This window comes from Anguilla rostrata, chromosome 6 (genome assembly GCF_018555375.3).
Source record: "Anguilla rostrata isolate EN2019 chromosome 6, ASM1855537v3, whole genome shotgun sequence".
NCBI classification, from domain to species: domain Eukaryota; kingdom Metazoa; phylum Chordata; class Actinopteri; order Anguilliformes; family Anguillidae; genus Anguilla; species Anguilla rostrata.
This window is the reverse complement of record NC_057938.1, coordinates 46,104,663-46,115,727: the sequence shown is the minus strand read 5'-3', so window position 1 is coordinate 46,115,727 and position 11,065 is coordinate 46,104,663. Positions and strand designations below refer to the sequence as shown.

General features: G+C 37.6%; 1 long non-coding RNA gene across 2 annotated transcripts in view; it reads right to left on the bottom strand.

The window, feature by feature from the left end:
* The window catches only part of LOC135257389 (uncharacterized), a 62,690-nt gene extending 55,193 nt beyond the window's left edge, over positions 1 to 7,497 (bottom strand). For both annotated transcript variants that reach the window (XR_010330643.1, XR_010330644.1), the window contains exons 1-2: positions 7,332 to 7,497; positions 7,101 to 7,168 (exon numbers count right to left, since the gene is read on the bottom strand). This is a non-coding gene — a long non-coding RNA (uncharacterized LOC135257389). The remainder of the gene's footprint in view (positions 1 to 7,100; positions 7,169 to 7,331) is intronic.
* Positions 7,498 to 11,065: the final 3,568 nt, after the last annotated feature.

The window sequence follows — 11,065 nt, the reverse complement described above, 5'->3', positions numbered from 1 at the left end:
GGAAGCACACTAAATTTGCAGCATTTCAGCCTATATTATGTGCCAAATAAATATTTGACCATAAATGCACAGACCTCGAGTGTCACATATTACTGAGTGCAATACATACTGTGGGAAAGATATCCAAAATAAACATATGATATCTATAATTACTTTTTCTATTTTTTTATTACATTTTTAATGACCTTCTAAGGAACAGCTTGCATTGCCTCTAAACATCAATGCAATAGGCAGAGGTTTGCAGCATGTACAAACTGACCGAAATAAACATTAAAACACAGCCTTCCAAAAAAAGATTTGTAAATTTGATGTTTATGTCACAACTAATAAACTACTAATGAAGTCTAGGCAGAAATACTGCAGTTAGCAGTTTTACTTTTTCATAACTGGATTTATATGTCCGCAATACTACCAATTGCTGTTTTTGACTGAGTACAACAACTTTCTGCCACACTCACATAAATGTATTATTAATAGGGCTAGTACAGTTGTGAGAATTTTTTACCATCATGCATTCTACCCTTAAGCCACAAGGGGTCTATGTTGAAATGTGGAATGGCAATCCATCAAAACATGAATCAAATAAACTATTTAAAACCAAAAATACACTTTTTTGTATAAACAATATGAAGAGGTGCAAGAACGAAAGGGGGACCTATGAGACTGAACTAGCACACACTGTGAATAAGGTACTTCTGGGTCAAAAGAAGTGGCACTCCATACTCTCTGCAGCATTGCGATTAGCCACTCCGAAATTCAAATATAAAAAGACAGGAAACCAAACGGATTCAAAATGAATAGTGGGTTTCTGCGATGAAACCCAGGCAAAAGGTATTGCCGAAACTGCAAGTGCAGCAGGATTTTTTTTTCTTGCTGGTTTTGTGTCTTATTAGGTATTACCATTAGAGTATATCCAGGAGTTTCTGGATTGTAGCAAGCCACCTACTATACTTAAAGTGTACACACATTATTAAAATATGTATAGGTGTGAATAACACATGTACATATTTTCATAATGGGTGCACTTTGTTTACACACATGGAGAAAACATCTTGTCCATACAGTTTTAGAACAAGTAAGAAAAAATTGGAAAATGTTTGGTCTGTATAAACATGTTTTATTTTATTTCTTTTTTTGGCCCCCGGAAAAAGTAGCTTAAGAACCCTGGGCTACTGTATGGCAGTCTCTGGTCAGCCAGAACACAGCAGACTTCATGAACAGGCACAGATTTTTTTTTAATTAAATGCTTTAGTCATTGGTTATGTCTGTGCGTCATTAACTCTAATTTGAAGCCATTGGTACCATTGAAAACACCTGAAAACCCATTTAAAATGGATGGAAAACAAGGTAAATATCATGAATACTATAATTTAAATGCAAAATCATATGTATGAGGTCATTTAAAAAAGAAAAATGTTCTCCCAAAGAAAAACATGCATGTATTAGACATTTTGTATGGTCATGGGTACACATGCTACTAGACATTTTTTTTGCTTCATTCAAAATCAATAAAACTCATGACCCAACCTTTCTTCAAGCTGCTGAACACAACCGTAAACTTGCCTCAACCCTCAGACTTACCGTTTTCCTAACCCTAACCCTAGCTGAACCCTAATTTGAGCCCTTAACTCTAATTTGAAGCCATTGGTACCATTGAAAACACCTGAAAACCCATTTAAAATGGATGGAAAACAAGGTAAATATCATGAATACTATAATTTAAATGCAAAATCATATGTATGAGGTCATTTAAAAAAGAAAAATGTTCTCCCAAAGAAAAACATGCATGTATTAGACATTGTGTATGGTCATGGGAACACATGCAACTAGACATTTTTTTTGATTCATTCAAAATCAATAAAACTCATGACCCAACCTTTCTTCAAGCTGCTGAACACAACCGTAAACTTGCCTCAACCCTCAGACTTACCGTTTTCCTAACCCTAACCCTAGCTGAACCCTAATTTGAGCCCTTAACTCTAATTGAAGCCATTGGTACCATTGAAAACACCTGAAAACCCATTTAAAATGGATGGAAAACAAGGTAAATATCATGAATACTATAATTTAAATGCAAAATCATATGTATGAGGTCATTTAAAAAAGAAAAATGTTCTCCCTAAAAAAAACATGCATGTATTAGACATTTTGTATGGTCATGGGTACACATGCTACTAGACATTTTTTTTGCTTCATTCAAAATCAATAAAACTCATGACCCAACCTTTCTTCAAGCTGCTGAACACAACCGTAAACTTGCCTCAACCCTCAGACTTACCGTTTTCCTAACCCTAACCCTAGCTGAACCCTAATTTGAGCCCTTAACTCTAATTTGAAGCCATTGGTACCATTGAAAACACCTGAAAACCCATTTAAAATGGATGGAAAACAAGGTAAATATCATGAATACTATAATTTAAATGCAAAATCATATGTATGAGGTCATTTAAACCCCCCCCCCCCCCCCCCCCCCCCCCCCCCCCCCCCCCCCCCCCCCCCCCCCCCCCCCCCCCCCCCCCCCCCCCCCCCCCCCCCCCCCCCCCCATTAAAATGGATGGAAAACAAGGTAAATATCATGATACTATAATTTAAATGCAAATCATATGTATGAGGTCATTAAAAAAGAAAAATGTTCCCCTAAGAAAAACATGCAGTATTAGACATTTTGTATGGTCATGGGTACACATGCTATAGACATTTTTTTTGCTTCATTCAAAATCAATAAAACTCATGCCCAACCTTTCTCAAGCTGCTGAACACAACCGTAAACTTGCCCAACCCAGACTTACCGTTTTCCAACCCTAACCCTAGGAACCCTAATTGAGCCCTTAACTCTAATTTGAAGCCATTGGTACCATTGAAACACCTGAAAACCATTTAAATGGATGGAAACAAGGTAAATATCATGAATACTATAATTTAAATGCAAAATCATATGTATGAGGTCATTTAAAAAAGAAAAATGTTCTCCCTAAGAAAAACATGCATGTATTAGACATTTTGTATGGTCATGGGTACAGATGCTACTAGACATTTTTTTTTGCTTCATTCAAAATCAATAAAACTCATGACCCAACCTTTCTTCAAGCTGCTGAACACAACCGTAAACTTGCCTCAACCCTCAGACTTACCGTTTTCCTAACCCTAACCCTAGCTGAACCCTAATTTGAGCCCTTAACTCTAATTTGAAGCCATTGGTACCATTGAAAACACCTGAAAACCCATTTAAATGGATGGAAAACAAGGTAAATATCATGAATACTATAATTTAAATGCAAAAATCATGTATGAGGTCATTTAAAAAAGAAAAATGTTCTCCCTAAGAAAACATGCATGTATTAGACATTTGATGCATGACACAGAGACATTTTTGCTTCATAACAATAAAACATGCCCATTTCAGCGCTGACACAACGAAACTTGCTCACCTCAGACTTACCGTTTTCAACCTAATGCCCTATTAAACCATTTGACAGTACCGAACCCTGAACCATTTAAGGATGGAAAAAGGAATATCAGAAATATTAAATAATATGTAGAGGTCATTTAAAAAAGAAAATGTTCCCCTAAGAAAACATGCAGTATTAGACATTTGTGGCATGGGACACTGTATAGACATTTTTTTGCTCATTCAAATCATAAAACTCATGACCACCTTTCTTCAAGTGCTGAACACAACCGTAAACTTGCCTCAACCCTCAGACTTACCGTTTTCCTAACCCTAACCCTAGCTGAACCCTAATTTGAGCCCTTAACTCTAATTTGAAGCCATTGGTACCATTGAAACACCTGAAAACCCATTTAAAATGGATGGAAACAAGGTAAATATCATGAATACTATAATTTAAATGCAAAATCATATGTATGAGGTCATTTAAAAAGAAAAATGTTCTCCCTAAGAAAACATGCATGTATTAGACTTTTACATGCATTTTTTATCAAATAAACAGCACTCCACTCGACCACGACTGCCACCTCACTCGTTCACCAACCTTAGCTGAACCATTTGCCCTTAATCTAATTTGAAGCCATTGTTACCATTGAAAACACCTGAAAACCATTTAAAATGGATGAAACAACGTAACAATATCATAATACTATAATTTTAAATGCAAAATCATGTTGAGTCTTAAAAAAAAAATTCTCCCTAAGAAACATGCATTTTAGACATTTTGTATGGCCATGGGTACAACACTAAAATTTTTTTAACTTATTCAAAATCAATAAAACTCAGATCCCAACCTTTTTCAAGCTGCTGAACACAACGTAACTTGCTCCCAACCCTCAGATTACGTTTTCCTAACCCTAACCCTAGCTAACCCTAATTTGATGCCTTAACTCTAATTTGAACCATTGTACCATTGAAACACCTGAAAACCCATTTAAATGGATGGAAAACAAGTAATTTCATAATCTAACTCTATAATTCAAAATCATATGTAGAGGTCATTTAAAATGAAAAATTTTCCCTAAAAAAACATGCATGTATTAACATTTTGATGGTCATTACACATGTACTAACATTTTTTTGACTTCATTCAAATCAATAAAAAATCATGTCCCAACCTTTCTTCAAGCTGCTGAACACACCGTAAACTTGTCACCCTCACTAACCTTTTCTTAACTCTCCTACAAACCCAATTAAACCCTAACCAATTTACAGTGCCATGAAAACACCGAAACCATTTAAAATGATGCCAAACATGTAATTTCATAACCTACTAATTTAACCCTAAATTGACTACGTTATTTAAAAAGAAAATGTTACCCTAAGAAAAACACATGATAACATTTAGGATGGAACAGGTAAATATCAATCTATAATTTAACAAATCTATGTGATCATAAAAGAAAATGTTCTCCCTAAAAACTGCATTTGACATTTTGTATGGTCATGGCACACTTACTGACATTTTTTGCTCATTCAAAATATCATAAAACTAGCCCAACCTTTCTTCAACTTGAACACAACGTAAACTTGCCTCAACCCTCAGACTTACTTTTCCTAACCCTAACCTACTGAACCCAATTTGAGCCCTTAACCTAATTTAAGCCATGTACCATTACCCTGAAAACCCATAAATGGATGGAAAACAAGGTAATACATATACTAAATTAATGCAAATATATTGAGGTCATTTAAAAAAAAAATGTTCCTAAGAAAAACATGCATATTAAACATTTATTGTCATGGTAAAATCTCTAGAAATTTTTTGCTTATTCAAATCAATAAATCAGCACAACCTTTTTGCTCTGAACAACAAACTCTCAACCCCAACCTTCTTCCTACCAACCTACGAACCTATAGCCCTAACCTAATTTAACCTTACATAACCCTAAACCCATTTAAATGGTAAAGTAATATCTGAATACTATTTAAATGGAAACATTGAAAGTCTAAACTTAAAAGATGTCCCCTAAAAAAACATATTATAACATTTTATGTCATGGTAACAGACAAATGTTTTTTGTCATTCAATCAATAAATTGTCCAACCTTTCTCAAGCTGCTGAAACAACCTATTGCTCACACTCAATAAACCTTCCCAACCCTAACTGCTGAACCCACTTTAAGCCTAACTCAATTAACCTTGGTCCTGAACACCTAAACCCATAAAATTGAAACATAACAGGTACATGAAACTAAATTTAATGAATGGAAAACAGTAACTAAAAAAAAAATTTCACTAAAAACATGATGTATTAAAAGATGTTTCCCAGAACATGCATATTAACATTTTGTTGGTCATGTAACAATCTACTCATTTTTTCTTCTTCAATCTAAACACCAACCTTTCATGCTAACCAACCTACTTCCTCAACCCACTACCGTTACCCTAACCCTAACCTACTACATTTGAGCCTTGTCATTAACCTTGTACCATTAAAATGAAAACCATTTAAATGATGGAAACAAGTAAATAATAATACTATATTTAAAGCAAAAAAAGAAGTCTCTAAAAAAAATGTTCTCTAGAACACTTGTAGTATGACATAGCATACATTTTTTTTTCATTAAATCATAACCCACCTTTTCAAGCTGCTGAACACAACCTAACTGCCTCAACCCTCAGACTTACCGTTTCCTAACCCTAACCCTAGCTGAACCTATTTGAGCCCTAACTCTATTTAAGCCATTGTTCCATTGAAAACACCTGAAAACCCATTTAAAATGATGGAAAAAGGTAAATATCATGAATCTATAATTTAAATGAAATCATATGTTGAGGTCATTTAAAAAAAAAAATGTTCTCCTAAAAAACATGCATGTATTAGACATTTGTGTAGGTACTGTAACTTTTTTTTTCAATCATAAACTCATGCCACCTTTCTTCAAGCTGCTGACACAACCGTAAACTTGCCTCAACCCTCAGACTTACCGTTTTCCTAACCCTAACCCTGCGAACCCTAATTTGAGCCCTTAACTCTATTTGAAGCCATTGGTACCATTGAAACCCTGAAAACCCATTTAAAATGGATGGAAAACAAGGTAAATATCATGAATACTATAATTTAAATGCAAAATCATATGTATGAGGTCATTTAAAAAAGAAAAATGTTCTCCCTAAGAAAAACATGCATGTATTAGACTTTTTGTATGGTCATGGGTACACATGCTACTAGACATTTTTTTTGCTTCATTCAAAATCAATAAAACTCATGACCCAACCTTTCTTCAAGCTGCTGAACACAACCGTAAACTTGCCTCGACCCTCAGACTTACCGTTTTCCTAACCCTAACCCTAGCTGACCCTAATTTGAGCCCTTAAATGGCCAGCTAACTCGATTGATTGAAATCGACTTGCTGGCCATGCAAATCGACCCCGAACTCCTTCCCATGTGAGCCCATGCGTAGTTTTCTACAATCAGTATCTGCTGCTTCACGACAGGTGAAATGTTATTGGGAAAACTAGATCAATTAATGTCCCCTTTAATTCGCCTCGACTTTCTAATATCCTCATAAGAGTAGCGCACTTCATTATGCAGAACAGTGGCATTGATATGATAATCTGCATCAAATATAACCTGAGTTTGGATAAGTGCACACTCCCGAGTTCCAAGTAAACAAACATCGCATGCTACAGCAGCTTGTTCGCTCACCTGTTTAAGATGTGGAGGTGGGGTTCATTCGCAGCTCCCAGACGTATAATATAATGACCATAAAGACACTGTGAGTAAAAAGTAAAATGTATTATTGTTAAATGTTATACGCGATCATTCAAGTAAAACGTTAATCAGTTAGAAAGGAACACGTCCCAAACCGACTACATGTTGTAGGTTGTGTATTGTGTTGTGGATTCGATTTAATTTACACGTTTCTGGAAATTTTACCTGTGCACGGGCGCGCGACCTTGAGTATTCATGTTCATTTCTGCTGGATCTCTGTTTCATTTTTGTACGTGTTTGGAAAAAGTATAGCGGCCTATCCAATTCAGGGTTTGTGTTTCCGCCTGGTCCAGCAAACGTCGGAGTGGTTTAGGGACGCACGCTGACTTGGAATGACTTATGCTATGTGCGTAAAAGTGGCGGGCATGAGCACGTCGTTCACTGTTGGAAAATAAATTTTCTGTTTGTGCGTATTATTTTTCCCCGTGTAGAATGTGGGACGCTGTTAATTTTGTACATTGTGCCTAAAAACGTATGCATATTACGTTTTAAATTTATATGCAAACTTTAAGTTTAGCGTTGTGTGACGTCTCCCTGGAGCTGCTGGCTTTTGACCATTGCAATTGGACAGGAAACCAACTTCTCTGACTGTTCTAAGAGAGGGCTACTATGCTCGCCACTCCAAATAGGTGCTTTCAAAAAAACTGAGGAGGATTCGTACATGTAGAATCCTGAATGATATACAGTCATTCAAAGGCAGGCACACATGACCTCCTCGTATGAAGTGTTGGAGAAACTACTCTGTGTGTATTTGTACAAACTACCAATTATTAAACACTGAAAGAAGCTAAACTACAGCAAAGCTACCCTAAAGAGAAATGTAGCTTGTGAAATTATAGTTATTCAAAAAATGTAGGTCAAACAATTCTTATCATCGTCATATTCCCCAGACATGATGCAGATGTGAGCCTTGCCTTCTTTTTACACAGGCCATACAGGGATGGCATGTAACCAGTACTGTGTGGCGACTGGCATTTGACCATTGGAAACTATAGTGTAGTGGAGTGTTTCTCAGCAATCAGGGAAACAAGGGAAAAGGAGAGAGGATGTGGTATTTGGTCAAAGAGGTTTGTAAAAAACATATTTTAGGTAGTTGGCAGTTCCTGTAGTTAACTACACCTCAAAATAACAAAATAACTTCTGCTACAACCACTTCACAGATTTGAACGGAGCTGAACGACCAGCAAACTGCCGCGAAATGTAGTTAAATCACCCCTCAGCACTGCCTGTATGTTACATTTCCCTTTGCCCAGAGAGTGGCTGCCTCTCACTCAGAGAATAATGTCATTTGCAGGCTGTCCAAATAAAGCACTAGATCTTGGTGCAGTGATGTTCCCCAAGGTCCTGAAATGAATCCTGATTGTGTCAGTGCGGACTGCGGCCAACAGTCCCTTGTGACTTTGTATAATTGGTCATGACATTGCCAACAGAGTGATGGATTCCCAGTGGATTTCTCTCCTACTTGCAGAACAATGACTCCTTGGGCACTTGCAGGCTGCTTGTGATAGCTGTGTAAGTGCTGCCGTCCTCCCGTTCAGCGTCTACACAGCTCAACTAGTGGACTGCATGGGCAAAAAGATTGTAGCAGCTAGCAACACAAATCCAGGAGCTTGTGTTTTCCGTAGTAGCAATGACGCGAGCCTACAAATACAGCTGGGGTTCCTGGCTTGGGAGAAAATGGAAAAGTGGGATAAATTGAGAACAAGGTTATTTGGAATTTCTGACATGCTGGCATTCAAATGCTTTTTCCATGTTTTCTTTGGCAAGCATGTGGTTTGGTGAACAACCTCAAAAAAGAGAGACTTGGTTGCAACATCTTTTCCCAGGAGGGAAATCTTATATAGCAGGCCCTGGATGCATCTCCACTGGTGTAACTGAGATGCAGTTTGTCGTCTGTCTGTTTTTTAGTTCCATTTTGAATTCTCTCATTTCTAGTTTTGAGACGGTTTTTAATCCCTTTTTGTCCCTCTCTCTTATGGAGACAACTCCTTCTGGTGGTAACCCAGGTGAGATAATCGTACCTATCCTCACTTCTATCCAAGACTCCACTCACCTTTTCCCGGATAGAACATCCAAAGCAGGTGGGAAAAGCCCTCCCCTATTCTCCCGTTACATTCTTATGCTATCCTCTAGCCACGTAAAACAGATGTAAAATTAGTGGATGATAGCTCAACTCTAACACGAATGCCGTACATGTCAATTGAAGTCTTGAAATTATTGAGGCGGAATGCTTAAATAGTTATAACATCATAATGGAATTGTCCGTAATCAAGGAATAGGCTGCTTAAAAATGGTCCTCTGAGTAGCCTGTGTGGTGCATTCACTAGAGCAGCCAACTCTCAACCCACATACAAATCCTGTGGGTTGATTCCCTGCCATGGCACTATCTGTTCTGTGATCCCATCTTTATCTGTGACCCCCTTTGCTTTGCCTCTGTCGGAAACAAAGTGAGAAAATACATAAAGGAGGGTGGACTGTCTGCTCTTCTCTAGTTAAAAAAAGTGGTCCCCTGAAGTGTACTCAGAGGAGTGAGCTGGTTGACTGCAGTGCCAAAAGAAGAGGAAACTGGGTTTGAAAAAAAGAGAAGACCACCAGGTAATTATGAAAAGGCATGATCACTAATTCTTTCACGTCACTTCCCCTCATCCTTCACTGGGTCCAAGTAACAGCTCTCATCAGGTTCAATAACTTGGTGCTTTCCTAACAGGGCAGAGGGGAGCCCCCACGTCCAGACCATGGTCAAACCCTATTCCTTAGAATGAACATTCCATTCAGTGACCTGTGGTTGCCAGGCACTCCCATCCCTGCAGCAATCCAGCTGACTCATCCTGGTCACAGCTTTTGCACACTATGGGTGGGGGTATGGCTGGCCCACCAGAACAGAATCGCTCATCTTCTGTAGTAGGCTGCAGTATCTCACCAAAATAAATCCCTTGTTGTGGGCACATAACCATCACTTGCTCATTTACTTAAAATGATAAATAAGAAAGTATTGACATTTTCATGGTTTGAAACTCACTATCACTCTGGTTGCCGCCAGCAGCCATTTTTTGAGGAAACGTTTTACTGGTAACACTATCACAACGATTGTGATATGTCCTTGTCTCACCCGCTTTAGGTGAATGAAGGCTACTTACTGTACGTCACTCAGGATAAAAAACATCAGTGCAATGATTAAACGGTAAATTATCACTACTCATATAAATAATTCTTTATTGGTTTGTTCGCTTGTTTGTTCTTTGGAGCATAATAAAGGTTTGTCATATCGGAATATTATCAAAATCATGATATCTACGTACACAATTTGACCAGGTTTCATCAATATGCTACCAGACCTATACCCCCCCCCCCCCCCCCATCAAGAAATGAGCGACGATTACCATTAGGGGTCAGCAAAACCAAGCGTAAATTGTTGCGGCTATATTTCAGGTTTTCTCCACTTCATGTCAGAGTGTTTACGGGTACTGAATAAGACTCGTGGAAATATTTTAGATAAATATTGAACGTGAATGAGAAGCTTTTGGTTATTTTCGTTCATTTTCGTATTGCACTACGCATTTGTGGTTTATTTTGATTAATAAAAGACTTAATATTGTGACGACACTTGAATAATAGGCACATTTGTGATTGGTGTGCAGTCTACTTTTGTGCACGATTTATGATGTCTGTCATAAGTCCCTGGATATGTAGAATGTCGCAAGAAATGACATGGTTGCATGTTAATAACAATACCACGCAAGTCCAGTGACACCGTGTGGAATTTGTACACTGGCTTACTGTTTCTTTAAGGGGTAGACACTTAACCATTCCATATTTGGTAATGTTACCGCCTAGTTTGTAAGGTTCAACCCCCACTCCGTGTATGCGTGTGTTTGAGTACGAAAGGAAATCATGAAAAT